The following is a 22,020-nucleotide window of genomic DNA, read 5'->3' as shown; positions in this document are numbered from 1 at the left end:
ACAAAAATTACAGACCTCTCCATTCTGTGAATGTGGGAAAACTTGCAAAATTGTCAGTATGTCAAATATTTTCCCCACTGTATGTGTAGCAGAAATGCTTATCTGCTATGAACACTGGCCTGTGGGCAGCCGTCATGCCAATCCATCGACATCTCGCGATAATTTGACAGGGGCGCTGGCGCCTACATCAAAGGGGGAGACACAGCATATGACGTATATATGCATCATATGTCGTGAGGGGGATGCATTCTTTGTTGAAAACAGAATGCCCTTTTATGGAGACCCGATGCATATTCTAAGGCCTCATTCAGGTGTCAGTTTTCACGTACGCATTTTAGCCATATATTTCCATTGGAAGAATATAAAGTCATTATAGTTTATGGTGCTGTTCACATGTGTATGTTTTTATGTCCGAGTATTGGCAAAATTCAAGAAGATATGTCTGGTTTTGATCCAAGTTACATATCAAAATCACACATGCAAGTCTATGGGTCCTTGAAAATAACAGACTGCACAAAGATGACATTTGCGTGCAATCCTTTTGCTGGCCATTTTTATCATTGTATTGGGTAGGAGAAGTTTTCTACTTTTTTATTTTGTAAGCCAGCAGTAATCACCATTTTACTAATTATCATTACATCAAAACTCAGACTGAAGCCCTCCATAAACATTAGACTAATGCAAGCTGAATCTGCCGATATCGATGGATTTGGCCCAATGCTCTGATGTGCAGCTGAAGATAGGAAAATCTTTGACACAAAAAGAAAGCATGCTGTACGCAAGGCACAAGTAGAATCTGGTGTACTGACCACATCTGCTTCCTTATGTCAAGTATGTGGGCGAACCTTCGGGCCCGGATTTGACTCATCAGCCACCTCCAGACCCATAACTACTAATTCTCTCCTAACCCTGAAGTCATGGTCATCTTCGAAAACAAAGGACGAACATCATGGGGACAATGGACAACTGGTTGTCAGTGGAATTTAAGGATACAGCATGACAAATTTATAACTGCCGATTGAATTGTTCTCCCGAGATATCAGCTTCTTGAGATGTCTGGTTGCGGCTCTCTCATATAGAATATAGAAGTGCTTGTGAATTGACCACAGGTTCTTAATAGGATTAGAATATAGGAAGTTTTGTGGCCATAAAACCAAAATGTCAATGTTTTATTCACCGAGCCACTTACCGTATATACTCGTGTATAAGCAGTTTTTCAGCACATTTTTTTGTGCTGAAAACACCCCCCTCGGATTATACAAAAGTCATTGTCCCAGAAAGACAACAGGGGAGCGGTGGAGCAGCGGGTCACAGAGGCAGGAGCTGACAGCTGAGGCTGTAACTGTGTCCACTTCTAAAGATAAATGAATATTCACTGCGCTGGCAGTGAATATTAATTTCTCTTATAGCACGCACAGTTACAGCCGCAGCTGCCGGCTTCCAGCACACATCCTACTTACCTTCCCTGCTCGACCTCGCTTCGGGTGTCAGTCTTCCAGCTGAGCGATCACGTTTCTCTCGCTCATTAAGGTATTGAATATTCACCCCTCTCCACTCCCATAGGCATGGAGTGAATATTCATTACTTTAATGAACGGGGACATGTGATCGCTCGACCAGAAGAGCTGCTGGTGCCGGAACAAGATGCAGCGAGGGTGCTCAGGGAAGGTAAGTTGGATGTATTTTTTTAATAGGAACATGCACACAAGGATAGGGGATAAGTAGCCATGCATACAAGGACAGGGAGTCATGCATACAAGGACAGGGCTAGGGAGCCATGCATACAAGGACGAGAACGGGGAGCCATGCATACAAGGACGGGGATGGGGAGCCATGCATACAAGGACAGGGATAGGGAGCCATGCATACCAGGATACAGATGAGGGGACAATGCATACCCGGCTTATACTCGAGTCAATAAGTTTTCCCAGTTTTTCGTGGAAACATTAGGTGCCTCGGCTTATACTCAAGTATATGCGGTAGTTATCAAATGTGCCTTGTCACATGGTGCTACATCATGCTGAGAAAAGCATTGTTCATCATCAAATTGATCTTGGATCGTTGGAAGAAGTTGGTCTTGGAGAATGTTTAGATTCCATTCTATATTCATTGCAGCGTTCTTAGGCAAAATTGTGAGTGGCCCCACTCTCTTGAATGAAAAGCAACCCCACACATGAATGTTCTCAGGATGCTTTACTCTTGGCATGACACAGGGTAGTTCTGACACATCCCCCAAATAGATTGAAGGGGGCTTTAAAAAGAGAAAATAACTTGGCAGGAAGTACAGGGATTGTACAGCAGAGGACATGGGTAAAGTTATTTTATTTGATGAAACACCCTTCAGACTGTTTGGGACATTGGAAGAATAACTGCCCAAAGAAGAAAAGGTGGACGCTACAACGAGTCCTGTCTTATGCCAATAGTAAAACATCCTTAAACCATTCATGTGTGTGTGGTTCCTTTTCATCCAAAGAAGTGGACTCACAGTTTTGCCTAAAAATTCTATGAATAAAATATGTGATCTAAACATCCTCCAAGAGCAAAGTCTCCCAACAATCCAGGAGCAATTTGGTAATGAATAATGTTTTTCCATCATGATGTAGACCATGTCACAAGGCAAAAGTGATAAACAAGTGCCTCAGTGAATAAAAGTTTGGTGTTTTGGGTCCATGGCCTGGAAAATTCTCAGATTTCTTAATATCGACAAATGCTCAGTAGATTCTCGTCACTGTGCAATATGCACAGTGACATTGCTCTCCCTCATCAGCTCTGATGAGTCAGCAAGAGATCGCACTGTCAGTTCATGTTTTAAGAATATATGGCATGCTGAGAATAACACTGCCCCCGCAAGTGACGTAGGGGTGGAGATATTAAAATAACAATGAAAACTGGCCACGTTTTGATCTGGTGACAGTACCTCTTAAATTTAAGAGACATGATTATAAATTTCTCAGCCCTTTATGTGGCTGCAGAAATCTCTAATTTATCAAAATAATTGACAGATTTTGTACTTATTGCTATTTTGTACAGAGATTAAGAGACAACTAAGGCCGGCTTCACACTCAGCGTATGAAAATACGGTCCGTTTTTTACGGCCGTAATACACGGAAAAGTCCCCAAAATAGTGGTCCGTAGCTCCTCCGTAGGCAGGGTGTGTCAGCGTTTTTTGCGCATGGCATCCTCCGTATGTAATCCGTATGGCATCCGTACTGCGTGTGTTTCTCGCAGGCTTGCAAAACCAACATACATATGAACTCAAGCCTGGGAGCTTTCTAGGAAAGTTCCCACGATCTAGGAACAGCCAGCAGAGGGCGCCTCTTATGAACTCGAGCCTGGGAGCTTTCTAGGAAAGTTCCCACGATCTAGGAAAAGCCAGCAGAGGGCACCTCACCGCAAATGAAGGTAGATATAGGTCATTGACCTACTTTACCTTCATTTTCCGGGGTTTTGCAGCAAGGAGCTGCGCTGCATTAGCAGAACTCCTTGCTGCAAAATATTTTAACCCCTTCAGATGGATTTACATCGTTGGACTTTACAGATCTGCGGAAGGTATGGATATTGTTGTTTTTTTTTTTTGGTACAGATCAAGGGTCTTCAGTGATTGGATTGAGCGTAGAATAAATTATTACAACAACCTTTGTTTTTATTTCATTAAAATAATTTTTAATAATGTGTATGTGTTTTTTTTAACCATTTACTAGTATTGGATTAATAATGGATAGGTGTCATAATTGACGCCTCTCCATTATTAATTTGGCTTAATGTCACCTTACAATAGCAAGGTGGCATTAACCCTTCATTACCCCATATCCCACCGCTACACGGGAATGGGAAGAGAGTGGCCAAGTGCCAGAATAGGCGCATCTTCCAGATGTGCCTTTTCTGGGGTGGCTGGGGGCAGATGTTTTTAGCCAGGGGGGGCCAATAACCATGGACTCTCTCCAGGCTATTAATATCTGCCCTCAGTCACTGGCTTTACTACTCTGGCGGAGAAAATTGTGCGGGAGCCCACGACAATTTTTTCCGCCATTTAACCCTTTAATTTAATAGCTAGAACGGCCAAATTTTGCATATACACACTACTAACATTAGTAGTGTGGAATATGCAAAAAAAGGGGGATATGACATGGTTTACTGTATGTAAACCATGTCTCATATCATGTCGGGTTTAGGAAGGAGAAAGCAAAAGCCGGTAATTGAATTACCGGCTTTCTGCTATATCGCGCTGGATGAAATATTAATATATATACATATATGTGTCTCACTGACATAAATATATATATATATATTTATATATATATATATATATACCTATTCTATGTGTGCACATTTATTCTACCTATTCTACTGTAAGCTGTCAGTGTGATTTTACAGTACACCGCACTGAATTACCGGCTTTTCTCTCTAACAGCGCTGCGTATTCCTCGCAAGTCACACTGCTGGTCTGTGTGTAATCCGTAATTTTGGGGCTTCCATAGACTTTCATTGACGTTTTATTTGCGCAATACGGTGACAAACGCAGCATGCTGCGATTTTCTACGGCCGTAGAAAGCCGTATAATACTGATCAGTAAAATACGGCAGATAGGAGCAGGGGCATAGAGAATAATTGTGCCGTATGTTATGCGAGTTTTACGGACGTAGTTTCTGCGCTCTTACGTCCGTAAAACTCGCTAGTGTGAGGCCGGCCTAACACCTAAATTAAAGGTTCTGTTTTCATGAAAGTTTTCTCCCTAGGTGCAGTTTGTTGTAAAAAACAAGCAAACTGAGCTTTACTCACGTTCCCTGGGTCCAGTGCCTGTTGTTTTCTGCAGTGCTAACGTAATAGAAGTAAAATAAACTTCTAAAATACAATCTCTGGTTTTGCTAATGATTTGGAGAAAATGTTGTATTGGTTTTTAATCAAAGAGTAACTAATATTTTTTTTAATTATTTGAATATTTATCAGTCTTTGCAAAGTTATGAATCTTTGTCACGTAGATCATTACTTTATCTTGCTTCTTTTTTTCTCAAACTGCAGGTTGAAAGTTGGGGTTCAACTGCCTTGTTCAAGTAGCTGTTTTGAATTGTAGGTCTATGAGATATCCATGCTTCTGTGTGAGCTTTTCTCTTCCTTCCCCCATGCTGAAACAGTCAAAGTGTTTGTTAAAGGGGTTCCCCAAGTTTATCACGAACGTCTGCAGTATATGTGGCTGAGACTTGTGAATCCTCACAGCTTACCCATTGATTTTCCAGTGGCGGCAGCGAGACTGGGCAGACACGTAACTGCAAGTATGTGATATGCATACTCCCAGTCACATCTTACTTGTATTGAGCAAGGCTGCACAGTCTAGTCAGAATGTGGCTCGAAGAACGCATATCCCATACTTGTGGTCACATGAAAGCCCAATCTTGCTGCTGGCACTGGAGAATCCTGACAGTGCGCAATGTGAGTGCTGTGAGGATTCAGAAGTCTGCAGTCACATAATAATCACACATCGCTATTTTCTATCAAGCTGTAAATCCTTGACAACAGTGTCTGCTGAATTTAAAGCCTTTTCTGATTAGTCCATACACTAATTTTCTGATATCTATAATACTAGACAGAAGGATGAGCTTCGCTATTGGTATAGTTTACAGTTTTGTTTTATCACCTCTCATGATCTCTTCATCTCAGACCTCTTGATCTGATTCATTCATGCTTCTGAAGATCTTATTTTCTATAGGATGTTATGATTTTAAAGTTGTTGTCTAGGATTAGAAAAAGTCTATTTGTTCCCTCCAGATTGAGTATGTGGTTTTCAATTACTCTTTTTCTCAATAATACACATACATAAATTAGACTTCTCCAGAGGAAACTATCTTGCAAATTCTACCTTCTGAAGATAACTACCAATTCATCAATGTCCAACCCTACAAAGAGCCTGGCAACATTACTAGGGATATTAAACAGCATGCCAAAAACCCACCTACATTTTTGAGTGCTTGACCCTCATCAGTGTAGAAGCGGATTTTGTTGACTTAGGCTGGTTTCACATTTGCATTTTTTGGGGGCGTTTTTGCGGTAAAAAATGCAAAAAAAACGCATGGTGAAAAAACGCATGTAAACGCGTGCAAACGCTGCGTTTTTTTTTTTTTTTTTAACCAATCAGTATTTATTGAACATTTTTCACAATAAACAACATATCAGAATGAAAAGGGAAGGTGGGGGGGAGGGAAGGGGGGATCAGGGGAAAAATCCAATGTATACCGTATTAAGGACCACAATGTAATCAATACAAAATACATAAACACAGTGTCACATAGAGGATAGAAGAAATAAACAGAAAACCAAAAAACAAGAGCAGAATTGTAGGAGCAAACAGTTTAAATAAGGGAAAGGGCAGACTGAGATACAAATGGCGAGGACGTCCAAGGGTCCCACCACGATAGGACCTTAGCTCTTTTCGAAAGACCCCCTGCCATTATGACCTCATAACAAAAATGTAAATCAATCCTGGAGATCAGCTCTGCTCTGGAGGGGGAAACGGAGGTCTTCCAATGCTTCGCGATACATTGCCTAGCGGCCACTAGGATATTAGAAACTATGGGGCGCAGGGGGGCAGGGAGATCGATGAGGGAGATGCCCAGGACAGCGAGTTGGCCACTCAGAACAAGGGGCATACGGATCAGATCCTCAATCAAAGTCTCTACCTCACGCCAGAAGACCCGGACCTGCGGACACGACCACCAGACATGAGAGGAGGACCCAAGGGCGCCACATCCCTTCCAGCAGCGCGGAGAGGTAGCCGGGAAAACCCTCGCCAATCGGGCGGGGGTGAGGTACCAGTGGAGCTGAATTTTTTTCACCTGCTCCAAGTGGCCCAAACAAGACGAGAACCTAGAAGGGTGTACCATAGCAAATTGCCAATCCTCCAGGGAAGCCTCAAAGCCCAACGCTGACTCCCAGGAAGACATAAAAGGCAGTTTGTCAGTAGAACCAAATGAAATGAGGGCTTTATAAATTATGGAGATGCCATGTGGCACAATGGTGGATGGTCTGAAAAATCTATGGGCCGGGTCCTCTGTCAGAGGCGGGGGTGCACCGAATGACCGCCACGGTCTGAGGAAGCTGCGAATCTGCAGGTATTGAAAGAAGTCAGACCCAGTGAGGGAAAATCTCCCTGCAAGGTCCTCAAACGACAAGAGACCGTCCGAGCCGAAAAGGTCCGCCACACGGTGCACCCCACGCCTCGTCCAGGAGGCAAGAGAAATGTGGACAATGGCACACTCCACAGCCTGCAAAGAGACATAGTCAAACATGAATGTTAGGAGAGAAGTGCTAAGGAGCGCCCATAGTTTAGATGCGTTCCTAATAGAACGGAGACAGGGGCCCACAGGAGGAACTTGAAGTAGTTGGAGCTCCAAAAGCAATCTAAGCGAGTTTTGGGGAGCAAAATGGGATTCAATCAGAAACCAGGGCAAACATGAGTTCCCCTCCCACCATATTTTAAGGGGCTCAAGGATCGCCGCCCTGTAATACGCCTGGACCGCAGGAGCTCCCAACCCCCCCGCAGAGTACGGAAGGGACATAATCCGACGCCTGACCCTATGGGGCTTCTTATTCCAGATAAATCGGTCTATCAAAGATTGAAAAGCCGAAATAAACTTCGAGGAGATAAAAAGGGGAAGGCACCGAAAGAGGTACATTATTTTGGGGAGGAATAGCATTTTCGCCGTTTGTATGCGGGCCATCCACGAGAGAGACGCGCTTGATATTTGCTCCATGCCCCTCCTGACCTCCGAAAGAGTTTCTTCGCAATTTACTCGGACTATGTTATCTAGCCTAGTAATCTTGATGCCCAGATATGTAAAGCCCAAGGGAGCCCAAATAAAAGCATATTGAGATTGAATTTGAATCTGAAGGGGGGGGGGAGGAAGAGGGGGAAAATTGTGGATTTGGTGAGATTAAGTTTATAATATGAAACCGCCGAAAACTCAGATAGGATGGTGGTGATTGCAGTCAATGAAGTTAAGGGAGAGGTGCAGGTCAGGACCACGTCGTCTGCATAAAGACCAATTTTATGTTCAGTTCCCCCCACCGCAATTCCCCCCTTATGTCCGCGCACTGCCTGACCATGGCGGCCAAGGGCTCCATGATCAGAGCAAAGATGATAGGGGAGAGGGGGCAGCCTTGACGAGTACCGTTCTTAATAGGAAACGTTCGAGACCCGAATCCCGCCGATCGAACCGACGCGCATGGGTTGGAATACAATGCCATAACCGCTTTGCTAATCTGCCCGGTAAGCCCAAATTTCTCCAATGTGAGCTCGATATAGCCCCAGTGCACTCTGTCGAACGCCTTCTCGGCATCGAGCGACAGGAATACACTGGGGAGACTCCCCCTCTCCACCACATCCAAGAGATCTATCAATCGTCTGGTACCATCCCTCGTCTGTCTGCCAGGAACAAACCCAACTTGGTCGGGGTGAATGAGATCAGGAAGGACTGAGAACAATCTATTGGCCCAGATTTTTGCGTAAATCTTAACGTCGCAGTTTAAGAGTGCTATCGGGCGGAAGTTCCCCGGAGATGTTGTGGGTTTCCCTTGTTTGGGGAGAGTCGCAATGGCTGCCTCCAACCCCTCAGCCCTAATACTACCAACCGCCAGCCAATTATTAAAAAGACGCAACAGAAAGGGGGCAAGGACAGGAAGAAACTGAGCATAGTAGGAGAAGGGAAAGCCATCAGGCCCCGGGGAAGAACCCTTATTGGCCTCTCTGATAATCTGCGAGAGTTCAGACTCGACAATGGGGGAATTTAGGAAGGAGAGCTGCTCCTGAGTGACCGAGGGGAGATTAGCCCTCTCCAAGAACGCCAAAATTGACTCCCGCGTAGGTTGAGGAATCCCCAGGTCAGACCCGAGGTCATAGAGCGAGGAATAATAAGAAGCAAACTCCTCCGCAATCTGAATCGGGTTGCGAACCTGGGAGCCGTCAGACCGGAGCAAGAATGGGATCTTGGATTGGGCCTCTCTCTTCCTAACACGTCTAGCCAGAACAGCACCCGCTCGATCCCCCATTGTGTAGAATTTGGCTCTGGTTTTCCTCAGGGCCTTCTCAGCCTTATGGAGGAGGAGATTGCGAACATGTATGCGGGCTTTAGAAAGGTCAGAGAGAAGCGCTGGAGTAGGAGAAAGTTTATGAGCAGATTCCAGGCGAGATAATTCGTCTAAGGCTACCTGAAGTGCCGCATTGTATTTCCTCTTAGCCTTTGCCGCTAGCTTGATGAAGTGACCCCTAATCACCGCTTTGTGGGCGAACCAGAGGGTATCGTCACCAATGTCAGGAGTGTCGTTGGAGGCAAAAAATTCTCCCAAGGCCTCCTCTATACATTGGGAATTGGATTGGTCAGCCAGGAGGTGGGCATTAAGGCGCCAACGCGCAGGGGGTCTGATGGCCAAGGGGTCCTTCAGGGTAAGGGACACCGGGGCATGATCCGACCAGGTGATACTGCCAATATCCGCTGCGATGCAGTGAGGGAGAGCCACGTCATTCACCAGCACAAAATCGATCCTGCTATAAGAACCGTGTCTGGGAGACAAAAATGTGTAGTCTCTCTCACCGCAGTGCAGGTACCGCCAGACATCATGCAAGTGGAAAGAGTCAGCTAGAGGCCCGACTTCACATCTAGACAGTGAGGAGGCAGAGCAGTCAAGGACTTTGGACATTGGGGCATTGAAGTCACCAGCTATCAGCTTGTGCCCATGTTGAATATCATTAAAAGTTTTGAATACACCCTCCAAAAACTTAAGTTGGCCTACATTAGGGGCATATATCGAGGCAATAGTATATGGGGCATTATTAATGAGACACAACACCACAATGAATCTACCCAATGGATCCGCTATAGAGCGAACCAGTTGGAAGGAGTTGGACCTGCTGAAGAAAATGGCTACACCCGCCTTTTTTGATGGGCCATTGGCAAAAAACTGATGCGGGTACAGACCTGATTGCATTCTGGAGTTATCACATTCCAGCAAGTGCGTTTCCTGGAGACATAAAATATCATGATGGGATTTGCTCAACTGACGCCAAACCACAGACCTCTTACCCGGCGAGTTGAGGCCATTAACGTTAACTGAATGCAGTGAGATACTCATTGAAAAGGCATAAGAACAGTTTTACAGTCCTCAAACACTGATAACCTGAGCAAAGGCAAAGAAAACATGTGGTCAATATAGCAGGACATAAGAAAGGGCAAAACAGAAACAGGAGAGAAAGAACATAGGGAAACAAACAGGACATACAACAAAAAAACCAGCGGACCAAGGTCCATTCAGGAATATCCTGAGTCCAGAAGGTGAGAATCAAAAAAACAGTTCACCTATGGGGCAAACAAATGCTGCTGGAGCTCTCAAGCGAGAAACCAACGCAGCTTAAAAAAGGAAAAAAAAAGAAAAACCAAGTAAATCCGTGCGGGAAAATAGCCAGGAACCAAAGATACAGTAGACTCAGGCCTCCTCCCAGTCCGGTGTGATACGGGCCCTGGGACCTCCGTCAGACCCATGCTTAGGAATGTTCACGGCACTCGAGGAGTCCGGAGTCGGGAGTCCCCATTTAGCGAGAGCCGAAGCCGCGTGGGACGGAGTTAGGCAGGTAGTGATTGATCCATCTTTGCGAATGAGCAGCTTCGTCGGAAATCCCCAGCGATACAGAATGCCTTTCTCTCTGAGGATGGCAGTGTAGGGGGCGAAGGTCCTCCGCAGAGCCAAAGTGCCCGGAGAGAGATCCGGAAAGACGGAGATGTTTGCAAATCGTTCAGGAAGCGCTGGGGTTCTCCTTAGGGCCTGTAGGAAGTCCTCCTTTATCTCAAAAAAATGTATGCGCGCCAGCACATCTCTGGGGATGGAGGGCCCCAGGCCAGAGGGTTTAGGGATCCTATGCACGCGGTCTATTATGAAGTCCTTTGGCGCGAACTGCGGTAAGGCTGCCGCCATAAAGTCCTGCAGGAATGACTTCAAATCCCCTGCCAGGACAGATTCCTCGATGCCTCTCAGTTTAACGTTATTTCTCCTGGACCTATCTTCCAGGTCCAGGGCTTTAGCATGGGTTTTAGCAGCTAGGGTTTGCAGGGATTCATGTGCGTCCCAGAGCTCATTATGAGAGGAGACCAGTTCCGCCATCTTGCGCTCCAGGCGGTCCGTGCGGTTGCCCAGCTCTGCCACCTCTCCTCTTAGCTCAGCCAGCATAGAACGTAAGTCCTCTTGGATGGAGGATCTAAGGTCCCCAAGCAGTCCTCTAAGGAGAGATGCGGTCACCGGGCCATCAGCTGCGTCAGACGCCGAGCCGCCTGAATTTAACGCTGCTCCGCCAAAATGCGACGCTGCTGCATCCGAATGTAGCGCTGTTCCATCTGGATGCGACGCCGCAGCGCCGGACCGCGACGCCTGAGCGTTGCGTTGTGAAGAGCGGGAAGCCCTGGGGGAGGACGGCGCCATCTTGGATTCCGGCGGTGGCTGCGGGGTGGCTGCAAAGAAGTCGGGAATTCTCCTAGGGGGATCGCGGTTGGATGCTCTGGATTTCCCCATGCACTCACCGACGCTCCGGGAGCCAGCACCGATGTCGTGAAGGCAGAAGAGGACACCTGAGAGGTAGAAGTGTGCCGCTTTGAGGTTCCTGGCTGAGGAGCTCCCACTCTGTGCGACCTACTCCATCAGCAGATAGGCCACGCCCCACGCTGCGTTTTTTTGACGCATGCGTTTTTGCATGTGGTGAAAAAAACGCGGCATTTTGACGCGTTTACATGCGTTTTTTCATGCGTTTGCGTTTTTTAAAAGTATGCTGAGAAATGTGTGACAGCTGCCAATCATCAAAATAAAGTAAAAAACCCACTATAAACAGAAATAGTTAGGGTTAGGGGTAGGGTTAGGGTTAAGGGTAGGGTTATGGTTAGGATCCCTTAGGGTTAGGGGTAGGGTTAGGGTTAGGGGTAGGGTTAGGGTTAGGATCCCTTAGGGTTAGGGGTAGGGTTAGGGTTAGGGTTAGGATCCCTTTATCACCTTTATGTTGGGGGGTGGCATATCAGTGTGTTTTCTGTTTTTTTAATATAAAAAACGCAAGCACAAAAAAACGCATGCGTCCCCATTGACTCCAATGTATTTTTTGACCCCCCAAAAAACGCATGAAAACGCATGCGTTTTTTTTGGTCCAAAAAACGCCTCTCAAAAATACTACAAGTTGCATTTCTGAAAATGAACGCATGCAGTAAAAAAAGCATGCGTTGCAAAACGCGACCAAACGCGTACAAACAAAAACGCATGTGTTTTCAATGTTAAATATAGGGAAAAAAAACGCATGCGTTTTTTTGAAAAAAAAACGCTGCAGACAAAAACGCAAGTGTGAAACCACCCTTAGTCACCTTGATTCAGTTTTAGGGAGACCTGAGCAGGCTCTCCTTAAGGCTATGTGCACACGTTCAGGAATTCATGCAGAAAATTCCTGTGGAAATCCGGACATTTCTGCCAGATTTCCGCATGAAATCCGCATGCGTTTTTTTGCGCATTTTTTGTGCGGTTTTTTGCGCGGTTTTTGCGTGGTTTTTCAAAGACACTTCCCAATGCATTAGACAGTGGGAAAACCGCGAAAAAAACGCAAAATTAATGAGCAGGATCATTATTTTTCCGCAATGCGTTTTTCATGCGGAAAAACGCACATCATGTGCACAGAAATTGCGGATTTCATTAAAAATGATAGGATGCTTAATGTATGCAGATTACTTGCGGTTTTATAGCGTTTTTATAGCGCAAAAACGCTAAAAAAACGCAAATAATCTGCAACGTGTGCACATAGCCTTAAGGTGTTGTAAAGGGGTTATCTGGAACTTTTTTTCCTTCTATATGGCTAAGCACTTGTTGGTAGTTGATAACTACCTGATTTTACTGCCATGTGCCAATCTGTCCCAGCTCAGAATGTTAATCTCTTAGCAATGAGTGCCATAGATGTACGAAAGAGAGTATATAGAGCTGGCAGAGGAGCTGAGCCCACCCTGTACCTGGCAGATGATGGCTGTTATTTACCCATCGTCCACATCTAACAGCAGCGTGTGGAGCTGAGCTCCAGTGGCAGCTGTTAACCTCTTACAGGATATCTGCATTTAAAGAGGACGTTCACCAAATGTGTCATGTTTAACTGGACACAGAATGTGATAGTGGCTGCAGAATGAATTTGTTTTACATTTTTTCTTTTTTTTATTCAAAATGTTATCTCTCTGTTGTGGAGATATTAGCAATCAAATTATTTGTCCCCAATGAGTCAGTTTTCATTCATTCCAAATAGGTGTTATCAGATAGTTTTCAATAGGGACGTGTTCTTTTCCTCGTTTGACACTGACCAATCATAAGCAGGCAGCAACACTCAAAGGAAAGAAGAAATGTCCCCACCGTAGCTTAGAGCAGGTTTTTCAGTGGGTGAGATGTAACGATACAGTCCTGATCCCCTGGTCTATTCTCCTGCATGAGTCAGTATGGGGGGGGGCAGTACACCTGAATTTAGCTGTGCCACATTACAAACCCTGCTACCAGCTTTCATCCTTTTATAGCACAGTCACCTCTACTGTACTGCCCCTGTCCCACATGGCCTGTCCGTAAATGTGTCACATATCTGTTGTGCTCAAATTGTAATTTCTGTGCAGTAATATCAGAAGAGGGTGTCATTATATCTCACACAGAAATAAGCCAAAACAGGCAGACGACTCCTTTGTGAGATGTAATAATAGCCCTAATTTCACTGTAGAACAATTACAAATTGCCTCAGCAAAGCAGACAAAAGTGATTACTGACACATCTCCAGACAGGCAAGTAAAGGTACCGTCACACATAACGATATCGTTAACGATATCGTTGCTTTTTGTGACGTAGCAACGATATAGTTAACAAAATCGTTATGTGTGACAGTGACCAACGATCAGGCCCCTGCTGGGAGATCGTTGGTCGCTGGGGAAAGTCCAGGACTTTATTTCGTCGCTGGATCTCCCGCTGACATCGCTGAATCGGCGTGTGTGACGCTGATTCAGCGATGTCTTCACTGGTAACCAGGGTACACATCGGGTTGCTAAGCGCAGGGCCGCGCTTAGTAACCCGATGTTTACCCTGGTTATCATTGTAAAAGTAAAAAAAAAAACACTACATACCTACATTCCTGTCACGTTCCTCAGCGTCAGCTTCCCTGCGTCCCCCAGTGTCAGCGCCGGCCGGCCGTAAAGCAAAGCACAGCAGTGACGTCACCGCTGTGCTTTCCGACCAGTGCTTACACAGTGCAGGGAAGCTGAGGCCGGGGGACGCGACAGGAATGTAAGTGTGTAGTGTTTTTTTTTTTACTTTTACAATGGTAACCAGGGTAAACATCGGGTTACTAAGCGCGGCCCTGCGCTTACTTACCCGATGTTTACCCTGGTTACCCGGGGACTTCGGGATCGTTGGTCGCTGGAGAGCTGTCTGTGTGACAGCTCTCCAGCGACCAAACAGCGACGCTGCAGCGATCGGCATCGTTGTCTAGATCGCTGCAGCGTTGCTTAATGTGACGGTACCTTTAGTATAGTTTCTTGCCTACACTTTACCCCATTCCCTTTAAGATTTCAAGATTCTTGTTTTCATGCTGACAGTTTTCCTGTTCATAAAGTGAAGTATTTGGGTCATAGAATTTATCCACATTCCTGATACAGAAACACTTTCTTGTCCATGTGACTTTTTATGACATCACCTGGTTGTTAAGGGAAAATAAATGTGTAAATAAATATCTATATCATTGATTCTAAAATCAAATTTATTTTTCTCTATTAAGATTATTTCCTTTGCATAAAGAAATAGTAAGATTTTCTCTGTCTTTCTTGCTAGCCCACACTGGGGTGGTTACTGGAAGTGCTGCAGCAGAGATCCAAAAGCCATGTGAATTTGACCAGTCAGAGTCAGAAGTATGACAAGAATTCATCTAGAGGAAGTGGTGGTTGGTGAGTCAGCATGACTAATTTCGTTCATTATGAGTTTGAATTTTTTTCCTTTTTGCGCTTGTAGGTGTAAATGCTTAATAAAGAGAAATACAGTAAGTTTTACAGCTTTGGATGCTAGGATCTGCCTTTTATTATATGCTTTAGCACGAGAATAGTTAATGTGCACAGTTCTCTTCATCAGAAGGAAGTAGAGTTGGAGAATCTTCTGGTATGGAAGGTATGTAGATTTGTATGACGCTGGAAGAAAGGTTGTGTTATTTGTAATTTAGCAGTGCAATGCTGGGCAACTTTAAGCCACATTTTTAGCATCACGTTCGTATCAAAATGTATAGTTATTGCTGTGATATTAGATTTTCATGATGTGTCGCACTGGGATTTATGCCTTAAACAGTTATTCACACTTTATATTGAATCTTGGTTATAGAAAAGTTACTTTATGGTTTATTTTGTCAGGTTGTCAGCTCTTTGTCATGCTAGAACTACATTTTATTAATTTTTTTTTTGATACGTGCAGAGAGAGACTTTCGTATCGATACACTAAAATATATGACGAGTTAGACTATGTCATGGATTTATCTTGATGAAAAAACTAAAAGTAGAGGCAGGGATATGGCAGGTGATATGAGCACAATCGGTGTGCTGAGGGAGGTAATGAGGGCAAAAGGTATAACAACTGTTCATTAAGGATAAACTTATCAGTCTGACGGCTTGCTGACTGCAGAGTCTTAGGTTCTAATGTTGGTGCCAACGTGGTCAGCACGTGATGAATCTGGTGTCGCAGGCATTGATGGTCCGGTTCCTGGTGGTGACATTGAGCCCTCGACATCTTGCATGGGGTCCTGGGTCCAGGATTTGGGATGCAGAGCGAAGAGCATTCTATAACACTGCTGAGGCTTGACGAAGCTCGGCAGAAGTATGTGGGTGAGAGAGGGAACAGTTCTCTGTAAATCACCTGGGGTTTCTTAGACAGCACACGCGCGCTATTTAATGGCCCGTAGCTTTGGGTACCTTGAGCAGTGGGAGCTAGTGGGCAAAATACAGTTCTCCGGTCACAGTCTTTGTAAGTGGCAGCAGGAACAATATAGTGTGGAACTGCGCTGTCATGGTGCTCAGAGGACAGAGCACCAACCTTCCCCTGCTGCTCGTTGCTTGCTCCCCAAGTCTGACTCCCTTTTTGCGTGCTCTGCCCTTTTTATCATAGCTATGCCCTCTGCTGTCGAGTGCAAAGGTCGATCCGAGTCTCTAAGCTTTCCCCCAGACAACAAAGGTTACAATCCCGACAGTTCTGGACCCTGCGCAAGAAAGGTACCACCGGTCCAGTCCCTCTTCTCACATAGCTCTCATTGACCAGTAGCTTTCTCGCGCTAAACTAAAAGTCTACATCTCTGTTCTGCCTGCCTGCAGTTTGACAGACAGGAGAATAGGAGCAGAGAGATAAAGACCGTCCTTCATTTCCTGTTATCCGTCTTGGTGTTTCTACTACTAGAGATGACTTATCCTGGGAAACCAGGCAGTGAACAGCAAGTTAGACAGAAAAGAGACAAGTAGACACAACAACATAATTTTTAAATAACGTTATTTGTACATTGCCTACTATGCTCACTATTGATCACAAATGAAATTAAGTTGTCTGAAAGAACTGTGACTATATAAATTTGAGATTATAAAAATCAGTTGCCATTTTAGGGACCACAAAAATATTCTACATATTCACTTACAAGAAAAGGAGGAGAACCAGGAGCACATAGTAAAAATATGAATAAGACAATCTTTATTAGTACAAAAAAGTAAAAAAAATTTTGGGGACATCAGTAATAATCACATTGTATACCACGACATAGCATAGAAAGGGGGAGAAAAACCAATAAACACCCTACATCTCACCACCCCGGCATAATATAAAAGATGGTTATCCCCTTGAGGAAGCGGCGTGTTTACGCTGTGAAACGCGCGTCGGGGCGTACCCACCGGCGGGACCCCTTCACCTCTCTCCCCCATCTGCATAAGTAAGCATATAATTCGGGTTTCATCGCTGTTGCAGGGGTTACCCTAGCCATCAGTGCACACTGGCTCTATACCTTGTGCTAGGTACTGTCACAGCTGTGACTTTCTTTCCCCATGCTATTACCTCTTGCCATATGGTATGTTATATATAGTTCAGGTTTCACCGTTGTCACAGGGGCTATCCTAGCTGTTAGTGTGCACTTGCTCCATACCTTTTTCTAGGTCCTGTGTACGGTTTGCCGTACACAGGTTAGATGTCTCCGCTGTTACAGGGGTTACCCTAGCCGTTAGTGTGCACTTGCTCCTTACCTACCGCTGGGTCCTGTCACAGTTGTGACCTCTTTTCCCCATGTACCTATCCTTTACCATATGGTGCTTACCGTTTACAGCCGTATTATGACCATCTTTTATATTATGCCGGGGTGGTGAGATGTAGGGTGTTTATTGGTTTTTCTCCCCCTTTCTATGCTATGTGGTGGTATACAATGTGATTATTACTGATGTCCCAAAAAATTTTTTTTACTTTTTTGTACTAATAAAGATTGTCTTATTCATATTTTTACTATATGCTCCTGGTTCTCCTCCTTTTCTTGCATTTAAGGCTCCTTCACATTAAGCGACGCTGCAGCGATACCGACAACGATCCGGATCGCTGCAGCGTCGCTGTTTGGTCGCTGGAGAGCTGTCACACAGACCGCTCTCCAGCGACCAACGATGCCGGTAACCAGGGTAAACATCGGGTAACTAAGCGCAGGGCCGCGCTTAGTAACCCGATGTTTACCCTGGTTACCATGCTAAAAGTAAAAAAAAAAAAACACTAAATACTTACCTACCGCTGTCTGTCCTCCAGCGCTGCGCTCTGCTTCTCTGCTTTCCTCCTGTACTGGATGTGAGCCGGAAAGCAGAGCGGTGACGTCACCGCTCTGCTTTCCGGCTCACAGCCAGTACAGGAGGAGTGCAGAGCACAGCGCTGGAGGACAGACGGCTGTAGGTAAGTATCTAGTGTTTGTTTTTTTTTACTTTTAGCATGGTAACCAGGGTAAACATCGGGTTAGTAAGCGCGGCCCTGCGCTTAGTTACCCGATGTTTACCCTGGTTACCAGTGAAGACATCGCTGGATCGGTGTCACACACGCCGATCCAGCGATGTCAGCAGGAGTCCAGCGACGAAATAAAGTTCTGGACTTTCTTCAGCGACCAACGATCTCCCAGCAGGGGCCTGATCGTTGGTCGCTGTCACACATAACGATTTAATTAACGATATCGTTGCTACGTCACAAATAGCAACGATATCGTTAACAATATCGTTATGTGTGAAGGTACCTTTAGTGTTTGAAGGGATTATAAATATAATTTGGGTTATTACCATACATACCTAGTACTCCTTCCCAGATTCTGTTGATATGTATTCGGAATCCCGGCTGGTATATTCACTTACAGTGGATTCCAGCTCCATAAGAATCATGCCACTGATTTGTGGCATTGTCTCTGTCCTCTTATAATCCATCCCTGAACAAGAAAAATGGTGAAAAATAAACTCTAAGAATAGAAATAGCTTTGTTCTTCATCACACTCCTAGCCTAGTTCAACTATTTAAGCTGTCTTGGCGACCGCTTGTATTACTTGTGGAATGTTCCCATCTCATTGCGGTGAGTGATGCAGCCCTTTCATCCATTGTTCCCAAATTAAAGAAGTTTGCTTATCAACTATAGTCATAAAATTCTACTGGCCATAAATATCTCCTATGCTAAATGATTTGTAACCACTTACTCTAGATATTTAATAGTTGTTTGTCAATGTCAGGTCCACTATACATCATCTTCTATTCTCTGCAAATTTCTGTTTTGGGGGTGTATTTTCATGGAGTGATCACATGAACACAACAACCTTCTATAGACTACCCATGATCCGAGGGTATTATGGTTTACCATGATACTAAAGACTAGAGATGACACTTTAAGCTTAATTTGTTCTAAACTTCATCAGTTGCTGCTTATTCCCCAGAGAGAATATTGTACAGTAAGTGCGCATTAACTTTCTCATACTTGCTCTCCTGAGCCTGCCCAGTTGATCTATGTGTACGAGACGAGATTTATTTAGGGTGTTTACCTCAACACCATACATTGGGGTCCCCGAGTATGTGCATGTGTTTCTGATTTTGCTGCTGACACCTTCAGGTTATTTTCTGCCACTATTTGTGAAACACTGAGACAGTTTAACTCCACAGTGAAGAAGATTGACAGATTTGCAAAAATAAATTCTTGTTTACTTGTTCTGGAACATATGTACAATGGGTAGCAGAACTAAGCATGCTTGACAAAGACCAAGTGGTGGTCGAAACGTTGCTGTACCATGGCTCAATAAAAGCATATTTTTAAGATTTCTACACCTGGGTGGAGCGCTGTTCATTATGTATTGGTTGCTTAAAATTCACTTCCAGTAGTTGCTCCAACTTGCCTGTTATGAGAGACTGCCATCACTGTTTCTTGTTATGAGGACTTGCTATCTTGCAGGTCTGCTCTTCTTACACACCCGATGATGGCCAGAACTGACTGAGGTTGTCCTTTCTTCTCTCTAGCTCAACCAAGACTAACAATAAAAACAGGAACTAACCCCCAGTGCCCATTTACTCCTTCCCAACCTTGGGCTGGCCCTAAAGATAACCATGCCCATCCCTGTACACAGGAAAACTGCAGCCTACATAAGGGTAAACCACAAGTCATATTAGCTATACAGTCAGGGGTATTCAGAGAGGTTGTTATGACATCTTCTCCACCTTTACATAGGAGAAAATAATGTTCAGGAGAGAGGGAAGGGCCTGTTTAGTCACCATCTATACATGAGCAACCATAGATCGAACCCTTCTTTTTAGATAGTAGAATTCATTATACTAAATCCAGGTGAATGATTGATTGTAACCTCCCAATACCAAGCTTTGTAGGCAAGATAGATTTTTATTTTGGGAGGGTTTCAGATGTCATTCTCCAAATAAAGCAAGACATTGTGTTGGCAGCATAGTGTTGAAACCTACTTTGAACAGTATAGCAACAATGAGAAATTTGTGGTTGATAAGTTGAAATGAAGAAATGAGATGTACACATGTCCATTGCAGTTTTAAGAGTACTCCTGAACAAGTTCAGTGGAATGGTGGTTGGGAAGGAGTGAGTTCTGCTTACCATCAGAAAATGACAAAAACAGTCTGCATAGTCTTTCATCTCCTATTTCCCAGTTGCAGCAGTGGTTCTAGTGAACTTTGTGTTTTAATTTAAAGTGTTAGGGTCTTTCCTTGTTGCTTTTCTATGATATTGCTGATTCATACATAGTGAAATATGTCTGCGTAGGATGCCAGTCATCAGCAATGTTAGGACAAATGTGTGAAAGACGTTCTGGGCTTTGGGAATAAGCTGATGATCATATGTGTGTACACTGGTACTGTGCACATATGTGGACGTTCTCAAAAGAAATCATAAGTAAAAAACATCAGGGAGCAATTTGACAAATATGTATTTTAGCAATTTCTAGATAATTTTTTCTTACAATGAGAGGCATATAAAGGGGCAATTTATCATTACGGAAATTTTTGAAGTCCATTTTTGCTTGTGGCTGTGTTGCTTTCATTTGCACCAAATATATCAAAGTGTAAAGGTTTTCTAAATTATAGAAATGTTTGGCAGAACTGCCGCAGATAGGGTACTGTGTAGGCAGAAGGCTGTTTGAAGCAGAGGTGAAGAGGATCTATTGTTTTTCATGAAAGATCATAGAACTAGGAAGTGACATGTGCCCTATCTTATTATATCAGGGGTTAAAGTGAGGTGTATGAAAATCTCAGCTTCAAAATGAGCCCTGAATCACTGCAGTAGATGCGATCCAGGCTGAAATAGAGCCTGTTGAAATGGCCGTCTCCTTCCCCGAATTCAGCCAATGTAAAGAGTTGGTGCAGGAGAGAGATGATGTGTGATCTCCTACTGTCTCTGTGTAACACTTGGTTCTATGCATCACTTCTGAAAAGTTTAAAAACATGTTTACAAAAATAGAAAAAATCATGTAAAAGATGTAAAAAGCCAATTTTTCTTGAAATGTTTCATAAAAACATCAAATGTCTCCCAACATAGTATACTAATAAATACTATAAATACTACAGCTCTGCCAATGGAAAAATAAAAAGCCATGGCTTAAAATAAGGCAACACATAAAAGCATTTTTATAATTGATTTTGCTGTAAAAAAAAAGTAACATTTTATAAATAGATTTAATATTTTTGCTATTACCATGTCTCTAATGACTCAAACTTTAAAATGAGCATATTATTTATCCTGTCCATTGGACACCATAAAAAAACAAAGTCAGAATTACTATTTTTATGTCTTACAAAACAAGGATTTTAATTCAGAGATACTTGAGGCCCCATCCCACTGAATTATATTTATAATGAAAGGACAATTCTAATACTTTTCTGTCATGTTGTTTCCTTTTTGAGGCCCTTTGGAATGTACAGTGGGGCAAAAAAGTATTTAGTCAGTCAGCAATAGTGCAAGTTCCACCACTTAAGAAGATGAGAGGCGTCTGTAATTTACATCATAGGTAGACCTCAACTATGGGAGACAAACTGAGAAAAAAAAATCCAGAAAATCACATTGTCTGTTTTTTTATCATTTTTTTTGCATATTATGGTGGAAAATAAGTATTTGGTCAGAAACAAACAATCAAGACTTCTGGCTCTCACAGACCTGTAACTTATTCTTTACGAGTCTCCTCTTTCCTCCACTCATTACCTGTAGTAATGGCACCTGTTTAAACTTGTTATCAGTATAAAAAGACACCTGTGCACACCCTCAAACAGTCTGACTCCAAACTCCACTATGGTGAAGACCAAAGAGCTGTCAAAGGACACCAGAAACAAAATTGTAGCCCTGCACCAGGCTGGGAAGACTGAATCTGCAATAGCCAACCAGCTTGGAGTGAAGAAATCAACAGTGGGAGCAATAATTAAAAAATGGAAGACATACAAGACCACTGATAATCTCCCTCGATCTGGGGCTCCACGCAAAATCCCAC

The 22,020-nt window shown here is 43.9% G+C and overlaps 1 protein-coding gene across 9 annotated transcripts in view; it reads left to right on the top strand.

Annotated features, from left to right (window-relative positions):
• Nucleotides 1–22,020, top strand: part of LOC138681586 (uncharacterized) — a 1,359,044-nt gene that overhangs the window by 360,700 nt on the left and 976,324 nt on the right. For 8 of the 9 annotated variants that reach the window (XR_011321933.1, XR_011321935.1, XR_011321930.1 and 5 more), the window contains one exon: nucleotides 14,850–14,962. The exons of the other annotated variant lie outside the window; for it this stretch is intronic. The gene's annotated coding sequence lies outside the window, so the exon portion shown is untranslated. The remainder of the gene's footprint in view (nucleotides 1–14,849; nucleotides 14,963–22,020) is intronic. 9 annotated transcript variants of the gene reach the window in all.

This window comes from Ranitomeya imitator, chromosome 5 (genome assembly GCF_032444005.1).
Source record: "Ranitomeya imitator isolate aRanImi1 chromosome 5, aRanImi1.pri, whole genome shotgun sequence".
NCBI lineage: Eukaryota > Metazoa > Chordata > Amphibia > Anura > Dendrobatidae > Ranitomeya > Ranitomeya imitator.
Note: the sequence above shows the minus strand (reverse complement) of the source record. Positions and strands in the feature narration are given on the sequence as shown.